This window comes from Felis catus, chromosome B3 (assembly GCF_018350175.1).
Source record: "Felis catus isolate Fca126 chromosome B3, F.catus_Fca126_mat1.0, whole genome shotgun sequence".
Classification (NCBI taxonomy): Eukaryota; Metazoa; Chordata; class Mammalia; order Carnivora; family Felidae; genus Felis; species Felis catus.
In genome coordinates, this window is record NC_058373.1 from 16,258,222 (window position 1) to 16,282,562 (window position 24,341).

At 39.2% G+C, this 24,341-nt stretch overlaps 1 pseudogene; it reads right to left on the reverse strand.

Moving 5' to 3' along the window:
- Window positions 1-1,721: 1,721 nt before the first annotated feature.
- On the reverse strand, window positions 1,722-7,006 carry LOC101097484 (annotated as a pseudogene).
- Between the last annotated feature and the right edge of the window lie 17,335 nt (window positions 7,007-24,341).

Consider the following 24,341-nt stretch of genomic DNA (forward strand, 5'->3'; position numbering starts at 1 on the left):
AAAAAGCTACTGCATTTCTATACACTAATGATAAATTATCAGAAAGAGTAATTAAGAAAACAATCTCTTTTGCAATTGTATCAAAAAAAAAAGAAATATTTAGGAATTAATGTAACCAAGTAGAAGACGCATGTGTTAAAACTACAAGACATTAACGAAAGAAATTGAAAGATACACAAACAAATGAAGAATCATTCCATGCTCATAGTTTGGAAGAATTAAATTTGTTAAAATGTTCATACTAGATAAAGCAATATACAAATTCCATGCAATCCTTGTCAAAATTCCAACGGCATTTTTTACAGAAATAGGACAAAAAAAATCCTAAAATTTGTGTGGAACCATAAGAGACCCTAAAGAGGCAAAAAAGTTCTTGAGAAAGAAAAGCAAAGTGAATGCATCCCAATCTTTTATTTCAAATTCTATTACGAAGCTATAGTAATTGAAACAGTATGCTATTGGCATAAAAACAGACACATAGACTAATGAACGGAAAAGAAAGTCCAGAAATAAACCCACCCATGTATGGCCAATTAATTTATGAGAAAGGAGCTAAGAAATAAAATGGGGAATGGACAGTTCCTTCAATGAATGGTGTTGGGAAAATTGGATAATCACATGCAAAAAATAAAAGTAGGTCATTAAATTACATCATACACAAAAAGTAACTCAAAATAGATTAAAGGCTTGAATGTAAGACCTGAAAGCATAAAACTCCTAGAAGAACACATAGGCATTAAGTTTACTGACATTGGTCTCGGTGCTGATTTTTTAATCTGACACCAAAAGCGAAAGCAAGAAAAGCAAAAATAGATAAAGGAACTACATCAAACTGAAAAGACTCGGCACAGCAAAGAGAACCATCAATGAAATGAAAAGGCAACCTACTGAAAAAGAGAATATTAGCAAATCATATATCTGATAAGGGGCTAATATCCAAAATATATAAAAACCTCGTATTTGAACAGCAAAAAAAAAAAAATTCAATGAAGAAAATGGGCAGAAGAACTGAATAGACATTTTTCTAAAGAAGGCATACAGATGGCCAATAGGCACATGAAAAGATGCTCCACTTCATTAATAATCATGGAAATGCAAATCAAATTTACAATGTGATCTCACCTCACATCTGTTAGAACGGCTATTATCAAAAAGGCTAGACATGACAAGTGTTGGCAAGGATGTGGAGAAAAAGGAACCCTCACGCACTGTTTCTGGGAATGTCAATTGGTGCATCCACTATGGAAAACAGCATAGCGTTGCCTCAAAGAACCAGAGATAGAACTGCCATCTGATCCAGCAATTCCACTACTGGATATTTATTCAAAGAAAATGAAGACACTGATTTGAAAAGATATCTGCACTCTCATATTCACTGCGGCATTATTTACAATAGCCAAAATATGGAAACAACCTAGTGTCCATTGATGGATGAATACAGAAAATGTGGCATATATGTTTGAGAATTTGTACATTTACATTTGTGTATATATGGAGATATGCGTGTGTGCATATGTATGTGTGTGTGTTTATATATTTGTATATGTGTGTGTTTATATATTTGAGTATTTGGATGGGTGTATATACATGTGTGTATTATAATATGTATACTATAACCTATAGAAACACACACACACAATGGAATATTTTTTATGGTGATAAATTTATATTTAGATGTAGCCAGTTTAGATCATCCCAATTTTGAATGAACTGAACTCAGTTTAGATAATCCCAATTTTGGTGGCAACATCCAAAACATTATAGTCAGGAGCCAGCCAAACATATACGTTCTTCTCTCCATCGGACCTGACCCGGCTGTTGACCTTGGTCACATCAATGTCATAGAGCTTCTTCACAGCCTGTTTGATCTGGTGCCTGTTGGCCTTCACATCTGTAATGAACACAAGTGTGTTGTCATCTTCTGTCTTCTTCGAGGCTGACTCAGTGGTCAGCGGCAACTTGGTGAAGGCATAGTGGTTAAACTTCTTTCTCCTGGGGGCACTCTATTGAGAGTATTTGGGCTGGCTTTATAGATACAGTGTCTTGGGCCATGAGAATGTAGGTGATGTGCAGATCTAATTTTTTTTTTTTTGTGGCTGTGGATGCCTCTCAGCACCATTTCCCTGGCCTTCAAAGCCTTTGCTTTGACTTCAGCTTTGGGAGGGGCAGGGGCTTCCTTCTTTGCTTTGACATGATCTTCGTGAAAGGCTACACAGAGGAATATTATACAGCCATAAACCGTTTGTGAAAATATGTATAGATCTCAAGGATTTTATGCCCAGTGAAATAAGTCAGAGAAAGACAAACTAACATATGATTTCTCTTATATGTGAGTCTAAAACCTACACTCATAGATAAAGAAAAAAAATTGATAGTTCCCAAACATGGGGAGTAGGGGTGAAAGAAATTGGTGAACTGTTTTTGTTGTGTTTTGTTAGTATAAATAAATTGAAGTTAAAAAAAAGTAAAATATTTAGAAATTTTAAAAAGAGACATGTAAGTCATTTACACTGCAAACTGTAAAATGTTGCTGAGGGAATATTAAAAAGGAACCAACTGAATGCAGAGATATATTATTTTCCTTAATTAAAAAGCTCAGGGTTTTCCTCCAACATGGTCTAAACAGTCAATCTACTCTTAATCAAACTCTACTAGATTTACCTTTCTCTGAAAAAAAAAAGTTCAAACGTTGACAAGCTAGTTCTAAAATTTATATAGGCACTCAAACCAGCTAAAAGAGTTGTATTTTAAAAAGGATGATCAGGGCACCTGAGTGGCTCAGTCAGTTGAGCATCTGACTCTTGATTTTGGCTGAGGTCATGATCTCACAGTTTGTGCGATAGAGCCCCGTGTCTGGCTCTGGGCTGATAACACAGAGCCTGCATCGGATTCTCTGTCTCTCCCTCTCTCTCTCTCTCTCTCTGTCTCTCAAAATAAATAAACAAACAGATAAATAAAAATCAAGATGTAAAATTTACACTACCTGATTTCAAGACTGTTGTGGTTTTGCTGAAAAAATAGTCAGGTAAATAGAACAGAATAAACAGTTTAGAAAAAGACACATGTTTGTAGCCAATTGATACTTGACAATAGGGAATGAGAACTCTTCACAACAAATCACACTGACACTCTGTAGGGGAAGGAAAGTGACCTTTACCCTCACATCACACAACATGGTCCATTTTCAGGAAACGTGGAGTTGTATGATGTAAGAATAAGGGTGTATTCAGTTTGGTGTGGTTATTTTCTTTGACATTACATGTCAAAGGTAAAAGAGTAAAAGGAAGGGGAACTTTTTGCAACTTTGAGGTAGGCAAAAATCTCCTAACAGAAAAATCATTAAAAACAGTATATGTGACTATTTTGAAATAAAAACTACTCGTGTTTCTTTAAGGAAATAAAAACAAGACCCAGAATGGTAGAAAAATGTAATCCATGTAGGCGATGAAGAACTTCTACCCAGAATATACAAAGAACTCATAAAACTCAATAATATTAAAAAGAAACACAACTTTTATTTTTTTTATTTTTTTTAAAAAGGTTTGTTTATTTTGAGAGTAGAAACACAACTTTTAAACAAGCAAAATTTGGACAGACTCTTCACCAAAATAGATGCATCACCAAAAGATAGCAATACATATCCATTATGAAAGTCCAAATTAAAAAGACTGCCAAGGGGCACCTGGGTAGTTCAGTCAGTTAGGCGTCCGACTCAATTTCGGCTCAAGTCATGATCTCTTGGTTTGTGGGTTCAAGACCCGCATCGGGCTCTGTGCTGAGAGCGCAGAGCCTGCTTGGGATTCTGTCTCCCTCTCTCTCTGCCCCTTCCCCACTTGCTCTCCAGCTGTCTCCCTCCAAATAAATAAAAACAAACTAAAAACAAAAACAAAGACTGCCGACACCAAGTGTTGATGAAGCTATGGAACAGCGAGTCTCTGTCGGAATGTCAAATGGTACCGTTACTTTGGAATATTCTTCGCAGTTTCTTAAAAACTTCAACATACACCAATTTCTGAGCATTTATCTAAGAAATTACTTTTACTCCTAAATCTTTATCTAACAAAAGTGAAAGTGTATGTCCATACAAATGCATAGAAACATCCACAGCAGCGTTATTTTGAGGAACCAAGGAGACTAGAAGTAACACAAATGTCCACCATCAACAGGTGAACAAAGAAAATATAGCTTATGCATAATATGAAATTCTACTTAAAAAAAGAACAAACGACTGACACACATCATCCATCTTAAAACAATTATGCTGAGTAAGAGAAATGAGATATGAGTGTACATACAGCATGTTTCCATATACATTAAATTATTTTTTAAAATGCAAACTGTCTACATTGACAAAAAAGCTGATCACCGGTTTCCCAGGGATGGAGGGAAGAATTGACTGCAAAGGTACAACAAGAAACTGCTTGTGTTGGAAATTAGTGGCGTCATGATTGTAGCAGTGGTTTTCACAGTTTGATATTTTTGTCAAAATGCAGTGCATTGTCAGTTTAAGCGGGTGAATTTTATTGCACATAAATTGTATCTCAAAAGTTGAAAAAAAATTTTTTTCTTCTGCAAAGGGAACATGTTTTACCACACACTGAAATATTATAAATGATCTGTAAAGGAAACAGTGTTTTTGGTGCATGCATAAATTAACAGATGAATAGAATAAAATATAAAATGCAGAATGAGTCCAAATGGGAATTTGGCATATATAAAAGTGACATCTCAAAAATCAGTGGGCAAAAGTAGACTTTGTAATAAATGACGTTAGGATCATGGATCACCATATGGAATACACTAAAATTCGATCTGTTTTCACACTTTACAGCAAGATACATTCCAAATGGATCAGAGATTTTAAAAAGAAGTGGACAAATTCTTCATAATCTCGGAAGGAGAAAATTTTCTGTGACTCTAAATTAGTACACATATAAGGGAAAGAATTGTAAAATTGTCTATGATAAAGAAAACCTTCACAACGTAAAAGAAAAACACTGAGAGTAAAGTAAAAAGGCAAATGTCAAACTTAAGGAAATATTTGCGATTGATACCACTGATGAAAGATTTACATCCTTAGTATATCTGGCCGTGTTGAAATAGAGACCAAAAAGACCGAGAACCCGAATGAAATATGGGCATGAGATGTCAATTGCCAGTTCATAGAAATAGAAAACCGAGCGACTCTTAAATATATAAAAACACACCAAACTCACTCCTAAAATAAGTAAGGTAAATTAAAACTACCCTGGAATACAATTTCTCACCTTTTAGACTGGCAAAACTCCTAGCTTGGCAACCTGCTTGGTTACGGAGGCTGTAAAAAAAACCGGGCACTCCGTAACTGCTGAGGAGACATACAATTAAAGTAGAGAAAGTCAAAAAAGTAAGACAGGACAGTCATTTTGGAAGACAGTTTGGCAGTTTCTCACAAAGGTAAATAAATATACGCTGACCATACAATTCAGCCATAATGCTCCTAGATATTTTTGCAAACGAGTTGAAAACGCACGTCCCTTAGAAAACCTACCCATGAATGGTTACAGACACTTACTCATAATTGCCAAAACTTGAAAGCAGCCAAGTTGTCCCTCAGTAGGCAAATGGATCCAGACAATGGAATGTTATCCAGTGAGAAGAAATGAGCTATCAAGTCACACGAAAAGACGTGGAGGAACCTTAAATGAATGTTGCCAAGTGAAAGAACCCAATGGAACAAGGTCACATGTCATATGAATTCCAGCTATGTGGCATTCTGGGAAAAGACAGTAATGAGATCAATGGTGGCCAGGAGTTTGATATCAGGGAGGGATGGGTGAATGGGCGGAGCACAAGAGATTTTTAGGGCAGGGAGACTATTCAGTGCTAGTGCAATGGTAGACATCTGTCATGACGCGTTTGTCAAAACCCATGGAACTGTAGAACACAGAGTCAACTCTAGTGCAAACTACGAACATTAGTTAATAATAATTAGTTAATAACCAACATTAGTTAATCACATTAATTAGTTGATATTAGTTAACGTCAATGAGTCAATAACATTGAAATCAGTTAATAATCATGTATCGATGTTGACTCATCAATTACAACAAATATACTGCACTAGTGCAAGACATTACTAATAGGGAAAGTGAGGGAGGGAAAGGAGCTATACGGGAACTCTATCGTCCGTACATTTCATATTCAAAACTGCTCTTAAAATAACATATTCTCAGGTAAATTAGGCTAAACAGTTAATAAGTAATGAATTAATTAGGCTAAATAATTAATAAGTGCTTTGGAATGAACAACGGGTAAGGTCAAGAATGGGAACAGAGCATTGTGGCGGTAGTAAGGAAGCTGGAAGGCAGTGCGTGGTGTTTATACAGCTAGGATAGGCCTGACAGGGAAGGCCAGACTTGAGCCTTATTTGAGGGAGGTGGGGGGTGCATTTCAGAGGCACGAGCAGAAGCACAAGAAGCAGCTGAAGGCAAGGGTCCAGGGCAAGAGGGCCTAGCAAAGAGTGAGGAGGCCAGGGTCACTGGAGCAGCCCATTGTATAGATCTGGAGATCACACAACTCACGACTTTCAGCCTGGTCAGAGAGAAACAAGAGAGGTCTGTGTTGAGCAGTCCTGTGTCTAGGAGAGAGGCCCTCAGTGTGTATGTACCCTGGGATGGGGACAGCCGAGACACCAAGCAGCAGGATGGAGTGGGGTTCTGTATTGTCCTGAACAAGCTGTTCTCACACACCAATAGGTTTTGGCTTCTTCCCCCAACCTGTAGGCCATGGGTTTTCACTTTATTTCTTACCAAATTCAGAACTGCAACCCCAACATCTTGCTATTAAGCTAAAGCAGACAACGGGGCAGCTAAGTGGCTCGCTCTGTTAAGCGTCTGACTTTGGCTCCCATCATGATCTCACAGTTTGTGAGCTCAAACCCCACATACGATGAAAGGCAGAGGCCCTCTCCTGGTGACACCAGGGCAGGTGTACCTCGGAAGGCATTCAGGTTGGCAAACGCCATGGTGTGTGCCAAACTTTTAAAATAGGCCCTGGGTGTAAACAAAACACCAAAATAAGTCTGCCTGCTTGAAAATGACATCAACCCAATTTCTGTTTATACCCCGGCCCCACCCTTTCAAAGACATAACTTAGGAGAGGTATCTAATCTCTTTTCCACACTAGAAAATAATCATTATTTCCAAACAGCATCTGGGGGAAGATTCAGTGAGTCTGTGCCTGCAAAATGCTTCACACGGTGCCTGGCATGGAATATGTGCTCAAGGTTAGCCTGAAAAGGAACCTGTGGACAAGTGATCTGGGCACCTGCTCCTCTTGACTGAACAATAATGGAACATGGAGAAATGCTTCCACAAAGCCAGGAGAGGCTTTATAGCGCTCTTTAAAGAATGATTCCCAATTTGCTGTCCTTGTAACCATAGTGTCCCATGAAATGTCAATCTTTGTTCCATGGTCAAATACACTTGAGTAAAAATCAGTCAAAACAACAACAAAAAACTGGCTTCTTGTGGTGAGCCCACGGCCTTGTACAGACTTGTCCAATCGCTACATTGTACATCTGAAACCAACGTAATGTTGTGTATTAACTATACTTTAATTAAAAAACAGCCTTCTTCCTTTTTTGAGGATTGAAATGCCTTCGCGTTGAAGATATAACATGGGCTGCATGGCTCGGCCTGAATTTCAGAAGGATGACTCTTGTGGCATTACGACAGATGGCTGGAAGGTCAAGAGACGGGACCCAGAAATGAGAAATGACGTAGACCGTGGGGGTGTCTTGGGCATTAGTGACACTACAAAGGCAGAATAGACAGTAGTTGATGCCCAGTGAAATGTCAGGCGTGCAAACAAGGCAGAAAGCAGAGGGTTTCCGTTTTCTTCGCAATGTGGTGGTAAAAGCTGAGACGACGAACAGGTAAAAAAGGAAAAAGAACAGGAAAAAGAAGAAACAGAAGAGGCAGGTTCCTCGCCTTGAGTCACTATTCTGTACCAGAGATGAGTAGATGTCCATTTGATCTGGTCCTCATACTTCCAAAAGGTAGATATTTATCATCTCCCCTTTCCAGAAGAGAAAACTAAGCCTCACTGAAGTTAATAACTTGCCTATACCCTTGGAGCTAGTGAAAGGCAGATTTCTTTCAAATCCCTGCGTGCCCATCCACTACAACCCTCAGCTCGTGAGTTTGCTCAAATTATGGCAGCTTCCTGTCAAGACAACAAGAAAACAAAAACAAAAACAAAAACAATTATGAAAAAGCCCATTCTTTTTATTGAACCACACCAACTTTGGAGAATCCATCTGAGATTTTGCTCAGATCCTTGTCAAATGCTCCCTTGAGTGCGGCTGACTGCTTGGGGCAGTGGAGACCTAGCTGTGCTTCCGAGGGCAAGTTATCCCCCTAAACAGGTGCTATCTCTTATTGATCCCTGTGAGCATGTCTCTGAGAATATGTCATAGAGTTCACAGGACTCAGGAGTACCCAATAAAATAGCCAGTTCAGACCACTGCTCTTGGATGATCCAGCCTGTGGAATAACAACCCCTTGGAAAACTGGACATATTTTGTCAGACAAAATACCGCTTGGGAGTTTCTAATCCAGATGGCCTGCCCTGACTGAACCCACCTAGTGACGCTCTAGGACAGAGTGGGAATCCTTCCCACGCACTGTGTGAGGTATAGGTGAGGACCAGTTCCTTCAAATGATATTAGCGAAGACACATCTGTACCGCGCACATGAATACCCACCCCCCACCCCCCAACAACCATCCGTCTGACGCTTTGCTTTTCAAGTTTGCATTCCCAAATCCTCGGGTGTGGAGGTGAGCACAAATGTGTAAGAGCCTCACCCTCAGGCCTCCCACCCGCTCTCTAAGGAGATGATCTTGAGTGGTTTGGGATCCTAACGCTGAGTACCACTTTCCCCTTGGGTGAAATGAGAACACCATGCTCCGTTCAGAGAGTTGCTGGAGAAATGAATGTAAATCACCTCACTAGCCTTGAGCAAACAGGACTGACTTCTCACCAGAAACTGAAATCACCGCCGTGGATGGATGGAAAGGAGGCTGGTAATTACTCAGGGAGCCAAATGATGCGCGCAGTGGCAACAGGAGTAAGATGGCAGGTGAGGGCCTGAATCCACGATCCCGGGGGGGGGGGGGGGGGGGGGCCTTGCCGCACCTGCTGCTCCCCTTCTCCCCGCAGGTACCACTGGCGGGGGGGGGGGGGGGGAACAATTAAAACATAATGTCAAAATACATTTGGCTGTGTCACCACCCGCATGTGATAGAACACAATGTAAATGTAAATTACACTGCGCGCTTTAGTTGGGAAGACCAGAGGCACCCGGGGCACTCCCGGGTAATTAGCAGCTAATGCAATCCGGGCAGAACGCACAGAAACCCTCCCTTCGTCAGCATTTCTGCCCACTCGGAGGGCAGCCCCTTTATGTAAATATAAAAGGATAATTACTGCAGGACGAAACAAAAATCATAACAATGGAGCAGGTAGTGTTTATCGCGGGGATGAGGACGAGTGGGGTCGTGAATGCACAAAGCAGCCCAGGAAGCGTGCAGCTACGTCAAAGCGGCGAAACCCGAGGCTCGGCCTCTCCAAAATCCTTGCGTGCCTGGGACGCAGCAGGAGCCAAGGGACACCCGCAGCGCTGAAGTTGCTGGGGCTTCTTCTTCGGGGAGGCTTTGCCCCTTCTTTAAACATAAACAAAAGAGAAGTCACAGCCCCGATGGGCTTCGTCGTCGACAGCATCTGGAATACGTTATGCCTAAAGGCAGGCTGCAAGCCGCCGGGCCACCGCCGGGGCGCGGCCGCGGCGCTTAGTGGCCTGGCGTTTGCCAGCCCAGCCGCGGGCTCCCGGGGACCCCCTGTACCCGCACGGACGCATGGGGGAGTGGGGAGGGCAGGGCTGGCTAATGGAAACGGGGGAGCGCTTCGCAAGCACCATTACATGAAATGCGAGACGTGTAACGTGGCAGGAAGCAGGCAGCACCTGGTGTCAGAGGCTAATTGTGTCGTTCGATGGCATGTCAGACCCACGCGCGTGCGAAGCCAGCCGCGCTCGCTTGCCTAGCGGGCGCCTGGTCCTCTGACTCAGGGCTCGGATTACGGGACGGACCGGTTGGGTGGCTTTCCCTTAAATCAACCCATGCGCCGATGACACGCCTTTGCTGGGCCTGGACTGGAGTCCTGGTTTTGTGGGGGGTTTTGTTGTGGTGAGTTTGGGTTTTGTTTTTGGGTTTTTTTTTTTTGTCACTTACATACAGATGTCTGGTTAAAAGAGGAAAAATATATTGATCAAGGAGTATATTGATTTCAGTAGGTTGGGGGGGGGGCGGTTAAAAGCATAAAGGAAGAAAGGAGGGAGGGAGGAAAAGGCAAAAAGACCAAAAAGGGGTGAGAGGCGCCTGGGGACTTCAGTCTGAAGAGTGTGCAACTCTTGGTCTGGGGGTCCTGAGTTAGAGCCCCACATAGGATCTACAGATTACTTAAATATAACTTTTTTAAATGGGGCGACGAGTGCCTGGGTGGCTCAGTCCCTTAAGCAACTGACTCTAGATTTGGGCTCAGATCCTGAACTGATCTGAGGGTTGGTGGGTTCAAGCCCCACAGCAGGCTTTATGCTCTTAGTGCAGAGCCTGCTTGGGATTCTCTCTCTCCTTCTCTCTGCGCCTTCCATGCTCACACTCTCTCTCTCAAAATAAATAAACTGGAAAAAAAATGGGGGATATGAAGCAAGAAAACAATTGATCAAAGAATAATGTATACGAGAAAAATTTTTGTATTTGTTTATTTTTAAATTAGAGCCAGTTTTCTGTAAGATGTGATAATTCGAAAAACAGCCCTCTTCCATGGTTACTGTTTTTACACACAGGCAAGGGAAATAAAGACAAATTTCCCAGTAGAAATTAATCCTATTTTCAGGGACCATTTGTCTTTGGTGTCCTGATATCCCATTTATTCCAAACCCTAATCTAATAGGCACGTGTTCCTGTTTATTCAGAGTTCCTTACTGGAACATTAGCCTTCAGTCCAAAATTTATAGTTACAGAGAATATTATCAGATTCAGAAGGAAAGTGAATGAAATGAGATATTGCATGTAGTCTTTAATTAGTAACAGCTCCTAGTCTGTGACAGACATACTGTAATAGACTGACAAAAGTCAAAAGAATTAAAAAAAAAAAAAATCAAATCCTACATGAAGAACTGACATTCTTGGCTGGTCCCAACTTTCTTATAACGAGTGTCATGGAAATGTTTTTTAAAAAGCCTCTAAATTCCGGTGAGTTGATCTGGGGGCTTAAGTCTACATAAGTTACATAGTTAAAGATATATAGTTAAATCTAAAGCAATTTCAATGGATATGATCAATCATATAATTCAAAGATGAGGGGGGGTTGGAAGTGAGACAGCTCAAATCTGCAGTCCCATTTGCAATAATTTATAAGCTGTGCGACTATCAGCATATAACTTAACCTCCCTGAGATTCAATGTCTTCATTTGTAAATTATGAAAAAATAACGTCTATCTTGTAAGGTGGACTCAGGACCAGAGAAAAGACGTCTAAAGAGCCCAGCACAGTGCCTTGCATGCAATCGACATTCAGGCGTTTGCTTTTTTTTAAATTAGAGGTAGTATGGGTATCGTCTACTTTTTAATTAGACATCTTAAAAAATACCCCCCCAAAACTACCAAATGGATTAATATATTTTTCCAAGCTTCAAGCAGCAAATATAAATGACAGACAATATCTCTCCTTTGCCTCAAGATAATGTAAATTCTGTAAGCAGACAGGAGACTTACCCCAGAGTGGATCTGTATCGAGTGCTTATCCCCGGGGGTATACTGTATATGTAACTCGATGCGTCTGTTACTGTTGTAATTGGGAACCAGGAAAGCCATCCTTCTGTGGAAGCAGAGCCAAGGCTCTCTGCAATGTCAATGAGGTAGGATCAGAATGACATTTCCAGCGTAATGTTAGCCAATTAGATGTTGGAGAAATATATGCACTGCTCCGATCCACCTGTCGTGTGCCTAGGGTTCCTAATAGGGAATAGGAGGAGGTCACCAAAATGAAAAGCAAAAATCAGGGGGAAAAATGTGAATGTAACAGCAGGATTGGCCGAAAGCAGCAGCACTCAGGAAGAAAGTCCCAAAGAAAGTGGCCGTTGACTAGTTTTGACGGAGAACTGTAATGATTACTCAAGCTGTGCATCAGGGTCCCCTTTTTTGCAGGAAATTTTATGGATGCCTCACTAGCCACTTAATGAAGAAAGCTACAAATCATCTCAGGAGTCAGCAAGAGGTGCTAAAACTACCCCCTTCCTCTGCTGCCACCAAAAAAAAAAAAAAAAAAAAAAAAAAGCCTACATTCTCCCAATGAGGTTTTTCAAAAATGAATTACGCCATTAAGCGCCAAGAAGAAAATTAGCTATGAGCTTTTAAATTTAAAATGATCCCCTTTTTAATTGTAAAACAGTGGCACTTAACTGCTATTGATCCTGCTGAGACACATTAGGGAACAGGGTCACCATAACTGTTAATATTCACTGCTTAGTAAAAGAGCATCAAAGGACATTTTAATGTCACAGACTTTCTCGGGGAGTTTTTAAAGAAGGTTTGAATCAGCCAGCCTATGAATGAAAAGGACATGAGGTAGACAAATGTAGAAACAAATGTGATAGCAATTTTCTGCTAATCAAATCATAACTCAAGATTGATTTTTTGGCAAAAGTTTATGTCATATAGATTTCCAAGGCTGGTCGACATTTAAAAGTCAGAGTATATATTTTCTATAGACTGGGACTTTTTAGATAATCATCCAATGGGGAATTTTGTTTACTTTTTAACACACGAATGTAGGAGAGAGCCTCCCTTCTGGGGAAGACCACTTTTGCATGCTTCGGAAGTAAGGCCTGTGAATGTCCATGACATTTTATTCAAAACTCCATCCATTGTACTTTTTTGGAAGCTTTTAGTGGATGAGACAATAAATCACAGGTGAATGTTCAGTTTCTTAAAGGTAGAAATTACATTTTTAGAACATACTCAGAAGAGGGTTTCTCCTTTCACCGGATCCTATAGTGAATTTGAAAATATTGAATTTGTGGCATTGTAGGCCACTAGAATGCTGAACTTTACCAAGATACGAAGCTGAACAGAGTGCTTGCTGTTAAAATTAAAAACTCTTATTCCAAAGCCCTACGAGAAATGTTAAAAAGGTAAATTTAATGTTGTATTGAACTTAAAAAATAAAATCTTATGTTCATCTTTCTTTCTGACCAGATCATACCTTTGCTTCTTCCAATGCACATTTCGTACTATGCCAATGGACTCTTGCTAAAATAGTACTATCGTTGTCTCGGTTCCTAGTTCAAAAATATAACTTAATTGTCTACAAAGACATTTTTTAGGGTGTAAAAATAGATTGGTAGTAGGATTGCCAAATAAAATCTTACAGGAATTACTACCTTGAAAAGGAATTAACAAGAGGAAATGAATGGTTTCCTTGGGGGATTTAAATCCTTACTGTTTAAAAGAAGGTATTTCATTCTCTATGGCATCATTGAGGTGTCCCCGGGAGTATCTGGGAACAGGTAGAAAACCACTGGTCTACAGAATGTATTCATTCATAGATTCATGTACCACATATTTACCAAATGCGTACTGGCTGGGATTTCACACGGGAAACTTAGGAAATTCCTCCGGCATTGAGGGGGTCACAACGCTAGGGATAGGCAGAAAGAAAACGGGATATCCTGATGTGAAAAATGCCCTAAAGGAGTTCAGATCAAAGCACTATAAGAATGCAAACGGATGAACATCTAGATGGGATTCAAGAGGTAGACAGTCCCAAGGGCATGATTCAGGAACTAGAACTTTGAGGATGAATTGATGTTGGACAGATGTAGACTTGGTCTTAGGGCATTTCAGACAAAGGGGAATAGAAAAGGCAAATGTGGAGCTAACAGTGAGCATGTAAATGGCACCAAGACAAGCAAGGAAGACAGAGCCAAACCATATCATGCTAAGGAGTAAGAATTTTATTCTTTAAGACAATGGAAGAACCCATAGATACATTCTCAGCAGGTGAATGACGTGACCAGATTTGTTATTAGTGTTACTACTCTGCCAGCAACACCAAGAATGAACTAGAACAGACAACCAAGGTTGGAGGCACAGAACACAGTTGGAAGCCGGTGTGAAATGATAAATACTTAACTAGGGAAGGAGCCTTTGGGATGGAAAAAAAGCATGGTCTGAGTGATTAACTGAAAGTAGAAAGAAAACAGGGGGTGGGTGCCTTGAGTGTCTCTTGGATCTCAGGCTTGGATGATCATGTGAATGATCTAACATTCTACCATTTACTGTATTAGGTTTACTGAATGATTCTACCATCTGCTGAAATACCAAAGAAAGAGGTCATTGAGGATGCACTATGAGTCTTATTTGGCCATGTTCAGGGTATCATCAAAGTGGAGTTGTCCACCACGTCATTGAATATGTAGATCTGGAGTTCAGGAAAGAGCTTTAAGTTCTAACTAGATTGTCCAAGAAGAGTCTTTACACCTAGAGGTCTTCAGGTGGACTTCAGGGCCTCTGAGCCCTCTAAAGTTCTTGGGCAATGATGCATTCTCATATGTACATAAATAGAAGGAAATAAATGCATTATATACAACAAATCCTCAAAGAGATCAAAATCCTCAAAGAATCACCCGTATAAGCAATAGAAAAGTCAAGTGTGGAACTCCGAGCATTATCAATATTTAAGAAAATGGAGTTGGCTTAGAAAATGAGATGCTCACAAATTGTCCCCATTTCTGTTTCCAAATCCATACTGTTTCACCAAATCCCCCTACTCCAGATAAATAGCTTTACTGTTACCCAAGGCACCCACGTTCTTTCTTGCATCTAGACTTCTCCCTCTTGAGTACTTGTCAATTTTCTCGGCCTATCCTGGTCACTCGGCTTAAAAACTCAATTCGTGAAGTTTTGTTTTGTTTTGTTTTTTTCTTTCACCAGCCCAAATACCCGCTCCTCTTCTAAATTTTAGCAAGAACTCTTACCAGTTGGTTTCATTTGGCCTCTACACGGTGCCCAGCACCAAGTAGTATTTTAAAATTAATATAAAAATCACAACTTGATATGCCATTTTGTATGATTTTTTAATGATATGTATATATGCATTTATATATGGGTATATTTGCATATATTTGCATGTATTATTTCTACCAACTAGACTGTAAATCTATTGAAAGCAACATCTGCATTACATTTCTAGTACAATTTTGAGTACATACTAAGTTTTTACATACCAAAGGGTCATGAGGATGAAGAGAAAGATAAAGGACGAGAGGTGGCAAATCAAATTTGGTAGAAAAAATTCCAAGCTGGAATTTGGAAATCGAGGTACCAACTCTGTCTCATCCACTTTTAAGATATTTAACTTCTAATAGGAAGAAAAGTTTGTCTGCTATTTATATCATGAAATTGTTGGGAAGATTAGATAATATAATGGATTTAAATACACCACATACATATATAAATAATTTACATATAAATATGTATAATATTGAAATACATTTGCACTTAAATACACATAAATACATTGTATAATGTGAAATAAAAAGGGATCCATTTTTTTAAGTTTTATTTTTATTTATTTTGGGAGAGAGATAGGGAGAGAGCAGGGGAGGGGCAGAGAGAGAGGGAGACAGAGAATCCCAAGCAGGCTCTGTGCTGCCAGCACAGAGCCCAATGCAAGGTTCAGTCTCATGAACCACAAGATCATGACCTGAGCCAAAACCAAGAGTCACACACTTAACTGACTGAGCCACTCAAGTGCCCCAAAAAGAATCCATATCAATAAATATATAACTTAATTAATCACAGGAGGAAATTGTAATGAAAGTCCCTAATATTTTAATTTTGTTTCCTAATACACACAGTTTAAAATAATTACTATTTTTTAATAATAAGATTAACTGAATGATTTTTCAAATTGATCCCAATTGAAACACATTTAGCAAAAACATTTAACAAAATTTGAACAACTAAACTGCTAAATTTCTGTAACTAGCTAATAATTCTAGCCACAGCAAGTTACAAATTATAAATCTCTAATTCTGATGATGATAAATCAATCTTTTTAGAAGAAATGGAATGTAAATATACCAGTTTATTCAAAACTTGTTACTTGATCAGAAATAGATTTATAATAAATCAAAATAATTTTTTTATAAACTAAGGGAACTCAATTTAAAGACTGATAAATATTATTCTGGGATAAGAATAATGTACTTCTTCAAGAGAATTTTTGATGTAGATTTTACATAACAGTTTATATCGAATATATGTTAAATATTCATAAAGTAGGACATAACTTTACATATTTTTGCATATCAAAGATTGGTGCTCTGTTCTCTGTTTAATAAAGGCTCAGAACGTTCTAGCCTTTGCAATAAGTATGTTAAAGGGAGTAGACAAAAATCTTCATTTTGCCTGCTTTTTTTGTACAAACTTCTAGTCTATGCAGACTTACTTCTGGATATCTTTTACAGAAACAAAGTAATTTTGGTTCACATGCCTGCAAAGTAAATCAGTGCAGTTGGGATGGTTAAAAAAGGCGTCAGGAAGAGAAAGGGTAGGAACAGTAGAGTGGAGCCGGAAGAGGTGTTTTGGGAATGATCTCTTCAGAGAGATATAGAGGCAGATTCTAAAGAAGTCACAGTGTTGGAGCTGTTGTCCCAGGTGGATCACTAGATGTCTGACAGTTGTGACATAGATGGATGAACCAGGTGAGGAACGTTTTCCGCCATGTCCTAAAGCCATGAGCCTGAATCTATACCTCTTCTGTCTTTATCCTCACAGGCATGAGAAGGTACAGTTCAGACTTAGTGGAATCTGGACCATTTTGAGAGACCCTCTTAAAAAACACAAAGAAATTGTGAATATAACATTCTTTATGAATGGAAATATTTATTTAGAATAAGACATCACAACGTTTTCGAGACTTGGAAATTCATTTTTCTGTGGTGGCTTGAGGCAATTTGCTAGAAATACTTACAGAATGATAGTTCCAATGGCGAGTTGGCTTGTCCCTCACCTGAGCAGGCCTTCGCTCTCAGCACCTCCCAGAACTCACAGGGACTCATAGGGCCCCTGAAGCTCAAGCTTTCTTCATCAGCTTTGCAGGAAATCTGTCTCTGGTACTGAGGAGCCATAAGGACTCTTCGGCTGGTTACCGTTTATGGTCCCACATTCGGTTCATCCCAGGCTACAGGCTAAGGCAGTGTTCCACGAGAAAGACATTTTGACCTATGAAATTCCGGTCTCCGAGTGAGGGGGAAAGTGTTACCGTGGAATGGACTGTGGGCCGTGATTCTTCCCTCCAGCCTGCCCAGCTCACTTTGCCTCTGTCACACTGCCTGCGGGCAGAGGTTTTCAACCCTTCCACTCCATGGCTATCCAGCTGTGGCGTTCTTGCGCATGGTGGGGAAAGGGTGTCCCCAGCGGCTCACAGTGTGGTTCTCATGCTGCCTGTATCACAGAAGAAGTGTCCTCAGATCCAGCGAGTTTGGCTCAGCGGTCACAGCTGGTGGCTGTAGGCCCACTCATGAAGCTTCAGGTATGAAGATAGGAGTTGATTGGCCTGAGAAGAGCTAGGAAGTCACAACACCCTTCTGTCTGTTCTCGCAGGTCAGTAACATTGAATTTGTACCTCAGAAGTGGAAAGCCATTTAAAAACGAATCAAGTCGCTTCAGCAGCTGACAGCCAAAAGAGCTGAAGAATGTGATAAGACTGTGAACTGTCCATTCCAGCCTCCCAGGTGGGAAGGATAGAGTGCATTGGAGTGGGGAGATTCAGGAAGCTTCACCTTGTGTGTAGGTGCGAGAAGGCCGGACAGCAGGCGGTGATGGGATGCAGAGCATCAGAATCCAAGGAGTCCAGTGGCAATAAGGTTGTCAGATAAAATACAGGACGTCCGGTTTCTAAATTCAGGTACACCTTAATAAAATGTTTAAATATGTTTCCCCAAAATTGCATGGGATGTATTTACACTAAAATAATTATTGCTTGTGTATTTGAAATGTTTTTTATTTCCTTTTTAAGTTTTATTTATTTACTTACTTATTCATAGAGTGGAAGGAGCAGAGAGAGAGGGAGAGAGAATCCCAAGCATCCACCACCCCATCAGCATAGAGCCCAAAGCAGGACTCGATCTCACAAACCAAACCGTGAGATCATGACTTGAGCCAACATCAAGAACTGGAAGCTTAACCAACAGAGCCACACAGGAGCCCTTTGTGTATCTGAAACTCAAATTTAACTTCAAGTCCTACGTTTTTTATTCGGTAAGTCTAGCAACACTGGGTGGAAAGTCGCCTAAAAGGGAGACCTTAAATTAGCCAGGGCCAATGAGCTCTGAGAAATAGAAAACCATGACAAGCTTCTTTAAAGCAAAAATATAAATAAATATTGTTTAACGTATGGTCAAATGATTTTTTTTCCTAGAGCTTACATTCTTTTTTTCCCCACCACTTTACTTTTTTTGTCATTTTGTCTTATTTTTTTTTTCATCATGGTAAGTGTATTCTTTAATCTCCATACTCTACTTCCCCCATTCCCCCACCCCCATTGCCTCTGGTAACCATCAGTTTGTTCTCTATAGTTGAAAGTCTGTTTCATGGTTTCTCTCTCTCCTTTTTTTTCCCCTTTGCTCCTTTGTTTTGTTCCTTAAATTCCACATATGACTGAAATCATATGGTAATTGTCTTTCTTTGACTGCCTTATTTCACTTAGCATTATACTCTCTAGCTCTATCTATGTTGTTGCAAATAGCAAGATTTCATTATTTTTTGCAGCTGAATAACATTCCATTGTGTGTGTGTGTGTGTGTGTGTGTGTGTGTACTTCTTTATCCAATTCATCCACACTCAGACTGCTTCCACAGTTCGGCTATTGTAAATAATACAATAAACATAGGGATGTAAGGATCCCTTTGAATAGTGTTTTTGTAGTTTTTGGGTAAAAACCCAGCAGTGTGATTCCTGGATTGTGGTATGGTTCTATTTTTAGTTTTTTGAGGAAATTCCGTACTATTTTCCACAATGGTTGTACCAATTTGCATTCCTACCAACTGCACAAGAGGATTCCTTTTTCTACACACCCTCACCAATACCTGTTTCTTGTGTTGTTGGTTTTAGCCATTCTAATAGATGTGAAGAGATATTTCATTGTAGTTTTGATTTATATTTTCTTGATGGAGAGTGATGTTGAGTACCTTTCCCTGTGTCTGTTGGCCATCTGGATGTCTTCTTTAGAGAAATTTCTGTTCATGTCTTCTGCCCATTTTTTAATTGGATTATTTGGGTTTTGGGTGTTGAGTTGTATCAGTTCTATGTGTATTTTGGATACTAGTCCTTTATCATATATATCATTTGTAAATATCTTCTCCCATTCAGTAGATTGACTTTTAGTTTTGTTGATTATGTCCTTCTCTGTGCAGAAACTTTTTATTTTGATGAAGTCCCAATAGTTTATTTTTGCTTTTATTTCTCTTGCCTCAATCAACATATCTAGAAAAACGTTGCTATGGCCAATGTCAGAGAGAGCCGCCTGTGCTCTCTTCAAGAATCTTTATGGTTCCAGGTCTCACATTTATCTCCTTAATCCATTTTGAGTTTGTTTTCATGTATGGTGAAAGAAAACCATGACAAACTACTTAAAGCAAAAATAAAAATAAATGTTGTGCAAATATATGGTTAATTGATTTCTCATAATAGTGCAAATACAATTCATTTGGACAAGAGAAAGGTGCTGAAATACCTGGATATTTTTGTGGAAAAAATTACAACTCAACTCCCATCTTGCATTTTCACAATAATTTCTTTGAAATGCATCATATACCTAAATGTAAATGCTAAAACTATAAAGCACCTGAAAACAAATATAGAAGAAAATCTGCACGACCTGAGGTAAGCAAAGATTTCTTAGAATACAAACAAGGAACTAAACATAAAAGAAAAAATGATGAATTGGTATTTTGGACTGAGTTCCCTAAAAGGCATAGTCTGAGATCAGGACTCTTGTGTGAGTCATTTATTGAGTGAATGCCTATAAGTGATATCTGTAAAGAAGTAAGCAAAACAGGATAGAACAGAAGAGGAAGCTTAGCAAAGAAGTGGGGTCAGCTGGAGCCCAGCCTCTCCCTGAGCCTACAAGGAGCCCCAGACACAAATGACACTTCAGTGCTATCCCATACAGAAGTCAGGGTACAAGCTTTTTGTACCACCATAACACCCAGTCATTTGAGTAAAGTATTTCAGAAGAGAGCATGATACCCCAGTTATTTCTAGGTAAAATGACTCCCATTGGCTGAGAATAATTCTGAGAAAGCTATTCATGTAAGCCTCCTGCAGCCAACATTTACAATAGCTAGGAATGCATCTATTTACCACTGGATATCATCAAAGTTAAAAATTTCCAATGATCAAAAGGTGTTATTTTAAACAATGATTGGTCAAGTCACATATAGAAAGAAAGTATTTGCAACTTTTCTGTCTCACAAAAGCCTCATACCCAGAATAAAGAATTTCTGCAAACCCAAACAAACAATCCAAGTTTTAAAAATGGGCAAATATCTTATAGGCAGAAAACCCTAAATATTCAACAACAACAACAAAAAAAGCTGTTAGAATTAATCAAGGACTTCAGCAAAGTAGCAACATACAAGTCAAAACACAAAAATCAGTTGTACTTCCCTACACTAACAATGAAGAATCTAGAAAGTAAATTACAAAAATAATTTCATTTTCAAGAGCACAAAAAGAGTAATACACTTAGGAATTAATTTAACCAAAGAGGTGAAAGACCAGTACAACAAAAACCACAAAACAGCGCTGAAAGAAATGGAAGAGGACATAAATAAATGGGAACACATCCCATGTTCATGGATTGAAAGACTCAATATTGTTAAGATGCCAGTACTAACCACAGCAATCTACAGATTTGGTGCAGTCCCCGCCATAATCGCAATGATATTTTTGCAAACATAGAAAAACCCATCTTAAATTTATATGGGATCTCAAAAAACCCCAGATAGTCAAAACAATCTTGAAAAAGAACAAAGGTGGAGGATTCACACTTCCTCATTGGAAAACTTACTTTAAAGCTACTGTAATCAAAACAGTGTGGTACTGGCATAAAGATAGACATACTAGATCAATGGCATAGAATAGAGATCCCAAAAAAATCCTTGCATATATTGTCAAATGATTTTTGACAAGGGTGCTTAGACTATTCAGAGGGGAAAAGACAATCTTTTCAACAAATGGTGCTAAGAAAACTGTGTATCCACATACAAAAAGATGAAATCTGACCTTTCCTAACACCATAAACAAAAATTAACTCAAAATTAATCAAAAACTTAAATATAAAACCTAAAACTCTCAGAAATAAATAGGGTATAAGCTTTATAACATGGAATTTGTCAATAACTTCTTGGATTTAACACTAAAGGCAGAGGCAGCAAAAGAAAACACAGATAAATTAGGCTTTATAAAAATTATTTTGTAGGGTGCCTGGATAGCTCACTCAGTTGAATACCAATTCTTGATTTTGGTTCAGGTCGTGATTCCAGGGTCGTGGGATCAAGCCCCATGTCAGGCTCCACCCTGATCATGGAGCCTGCTTAAGATTCTCTCTCCTTCTTCCTCTGCTCTTCTTCCCTTCATTTGAGTGCTCTCTCTCTCTCTCTCTCTCTCCCTAAAATTAAAGAAAGAAGAAAGAAAGAAAGAAAGAAAGAAAGAAAGAAAGAAAGAAAGAAAGAAAGAAAGAAAGGGAATTTTGTGCATCAGAATGCAGAATCAGCAGAGTAAAAAAGCAATCTGCAGAATGGGAAATATAATGGCAAATCATATATATTATAAAAGGTTAATATCTGGAATATATTGCAAATACAAACAACTCAACAACAAAAAAAACATACCACCCAATTCAAAAATGGGCAAAGGACTTTAACAGTTATTTTTCCAAAGAATGTGTACAGAGGGCTGATAAGTACATGAAAAGTTGTTCAACATCACAGATCTTTAGGGAAATGCAAATCAAAACTACAATGAGATACTACCTCATACCCAGAAAGTAATAAGGATTGCCAAGAATGTGGAGAAACCGGAACTCCTCTGCACTATTGGTGGGGATATAAAATGGTGTAGCCATGGTGGAAATGGTATGGTATGCCAGTACCTCAAAAACTTAAAAATAGAATTCCCAGCTAACTCAGCAATTCTACTTCTGGTTTACACCCAAAGTGAAAGCAGGGCCTCAAAGAGGCATTTGGTCACCCACGTCCATTGCCGCGTTTGGACACCCACGTCCATTGCCGCGTTTGGACACCCACGTCCATTGCCGCATTACTTGCAGTAGCTAACATGTGGAAGCAACACTATCTACTGTCAGATGAATGGATGAACTAAAGGTGCTTTACACATTCGATAGAATATTATTTAACCTTAGAAAAGAAAGTCTGCAATATGCTGCAACATGGATACATTTTGAGGGCATTATTCTAAGTAAAAAAGTCATAAAAAGGTCAATACTGTATGATTCCACTTATAGGAGGTACTCAGGGTAGTATAATCTGTAGAGATAGAAAGCAGACTAGTGGTGGCCAAGAGCTGGGGGAAGGGGAGAATGGAGCGTTGCTGCCTAACGGGTATAGAATTTCAGTTTTACAAGATGAAAAATTATAGAAATGGATGGTGGTAATAGTTGCACAATGTGGTTAAATACCATAATACACTCTCTAAAATAGTGAAGAATGTAACTTTTCTGTTGGGTGCATTTTACTACAACATAAAAACTGGGGGGAGGGGAAGACAAAGGGCTTTTATAGACTAAATTTAAATGACTAAAATTAAGTGACTGAGAAAACCAAATGTTAGCAAGCATGTACATCGCACAGAGACTAACACATTGATGGCGTACAACCCCTTTGGAAGATGGTAGTTTCTAACAAATCTATCTACTTGCCCCCAGGAACCAGTCATTATACTACTAGTAATTATATTATACTATCCTCTCCTCAAGTCAAGATACATGTCCACCAAAAAACTGGTAGAAGAATGTTAGAATGTTCATATCAGTTTTGTTCACAAGAGCCCAAATCCAGAAATAACCCACTGTCAATCAACAAGTGAATGGATGAACAATCTGTTTTGACAATGTGGAGTCTGCTTGGGATTCTCTTTCTCCCTCTCTCTCCACCCCTCCCCCACTCGAGCACTCCATCTCTCCCCCTCTCTCTCTCTCTCAAAATAAATAAATGAGCCTAAAAAAAAAAAAGAAAAACAAAAGATCAGCCTTTGAAAAATTAATTGGGGTGCCTGAGTGGCTCAATCGGTTGAGCGACCGACCTCAGCTCAGGTCATGATCTCACTGTCCATGAGTTTGAGCCCTGCGTGGGGCTCTGTGCTGACAGCTCAGAGCTTGGAGCCTGCTTTGGATTCTGTGTCTCCCTCTCTGTCTCTACCCCTCCCCTGCTTGTGCTCTGTCTCTCTCTGTCTCAAAAATAAATAAACATTAAAAAAATTTTTTTAAATTAACTAACTAATGAATGAATTAATTAAAACATAGCAATACAAAGAGCTCCTGTTACATGCAACAACATGGAGGTAACTCAAAACCATGTTGAATGAAAAAAAGAGAAACATGAAAGTGTCACCATGTAATGATTCTATTATACAAAGTTCAAGAACATTCAAAACTAATCTATAAAGATAGAAATAAGAACAATGGCTGCTTCTAGGGTAAAGCACGGGAACTGACATGAAATGGTCATGGAAGAACTTTATAGGGTGAAGGAAATGTTTCATGTCTTCATTGGGTTACAAGAATATATACATTTGTTAAAATGTACTAAGCTGTACTCTTAATACCTCTGTGTTTTATACTGCAATGTAAACTATACCTCAATAATTTTTATTAGTTTATGTAACTAGAATTCCAAGGAATTAATTGGTTTCAGGAATGTCTGAATCCCAGCGTCCATACAGAGTCATCAGCCTTCTGTCTCTTTCTCGCTCACTCTCTCTCCCTTTTCTGCCCCTTCCCTCCCTCTCTCTCCCTCTCCCTTCCCACCCCTCCAACCCTTTTCCTTTTGCTTGCCTCCTCTTGCCTCTGTTTGGCCTTATTCTGGATCAGAATGCTCCACATAGATGTAAGAAAGTTCCCACAATGCCTTTAGGGATTATTACAGAGTTCACAATTCTGGGACTAAAATACTATATTGGTTCAGCTTATTCATGTAAGAGAAGAAACTC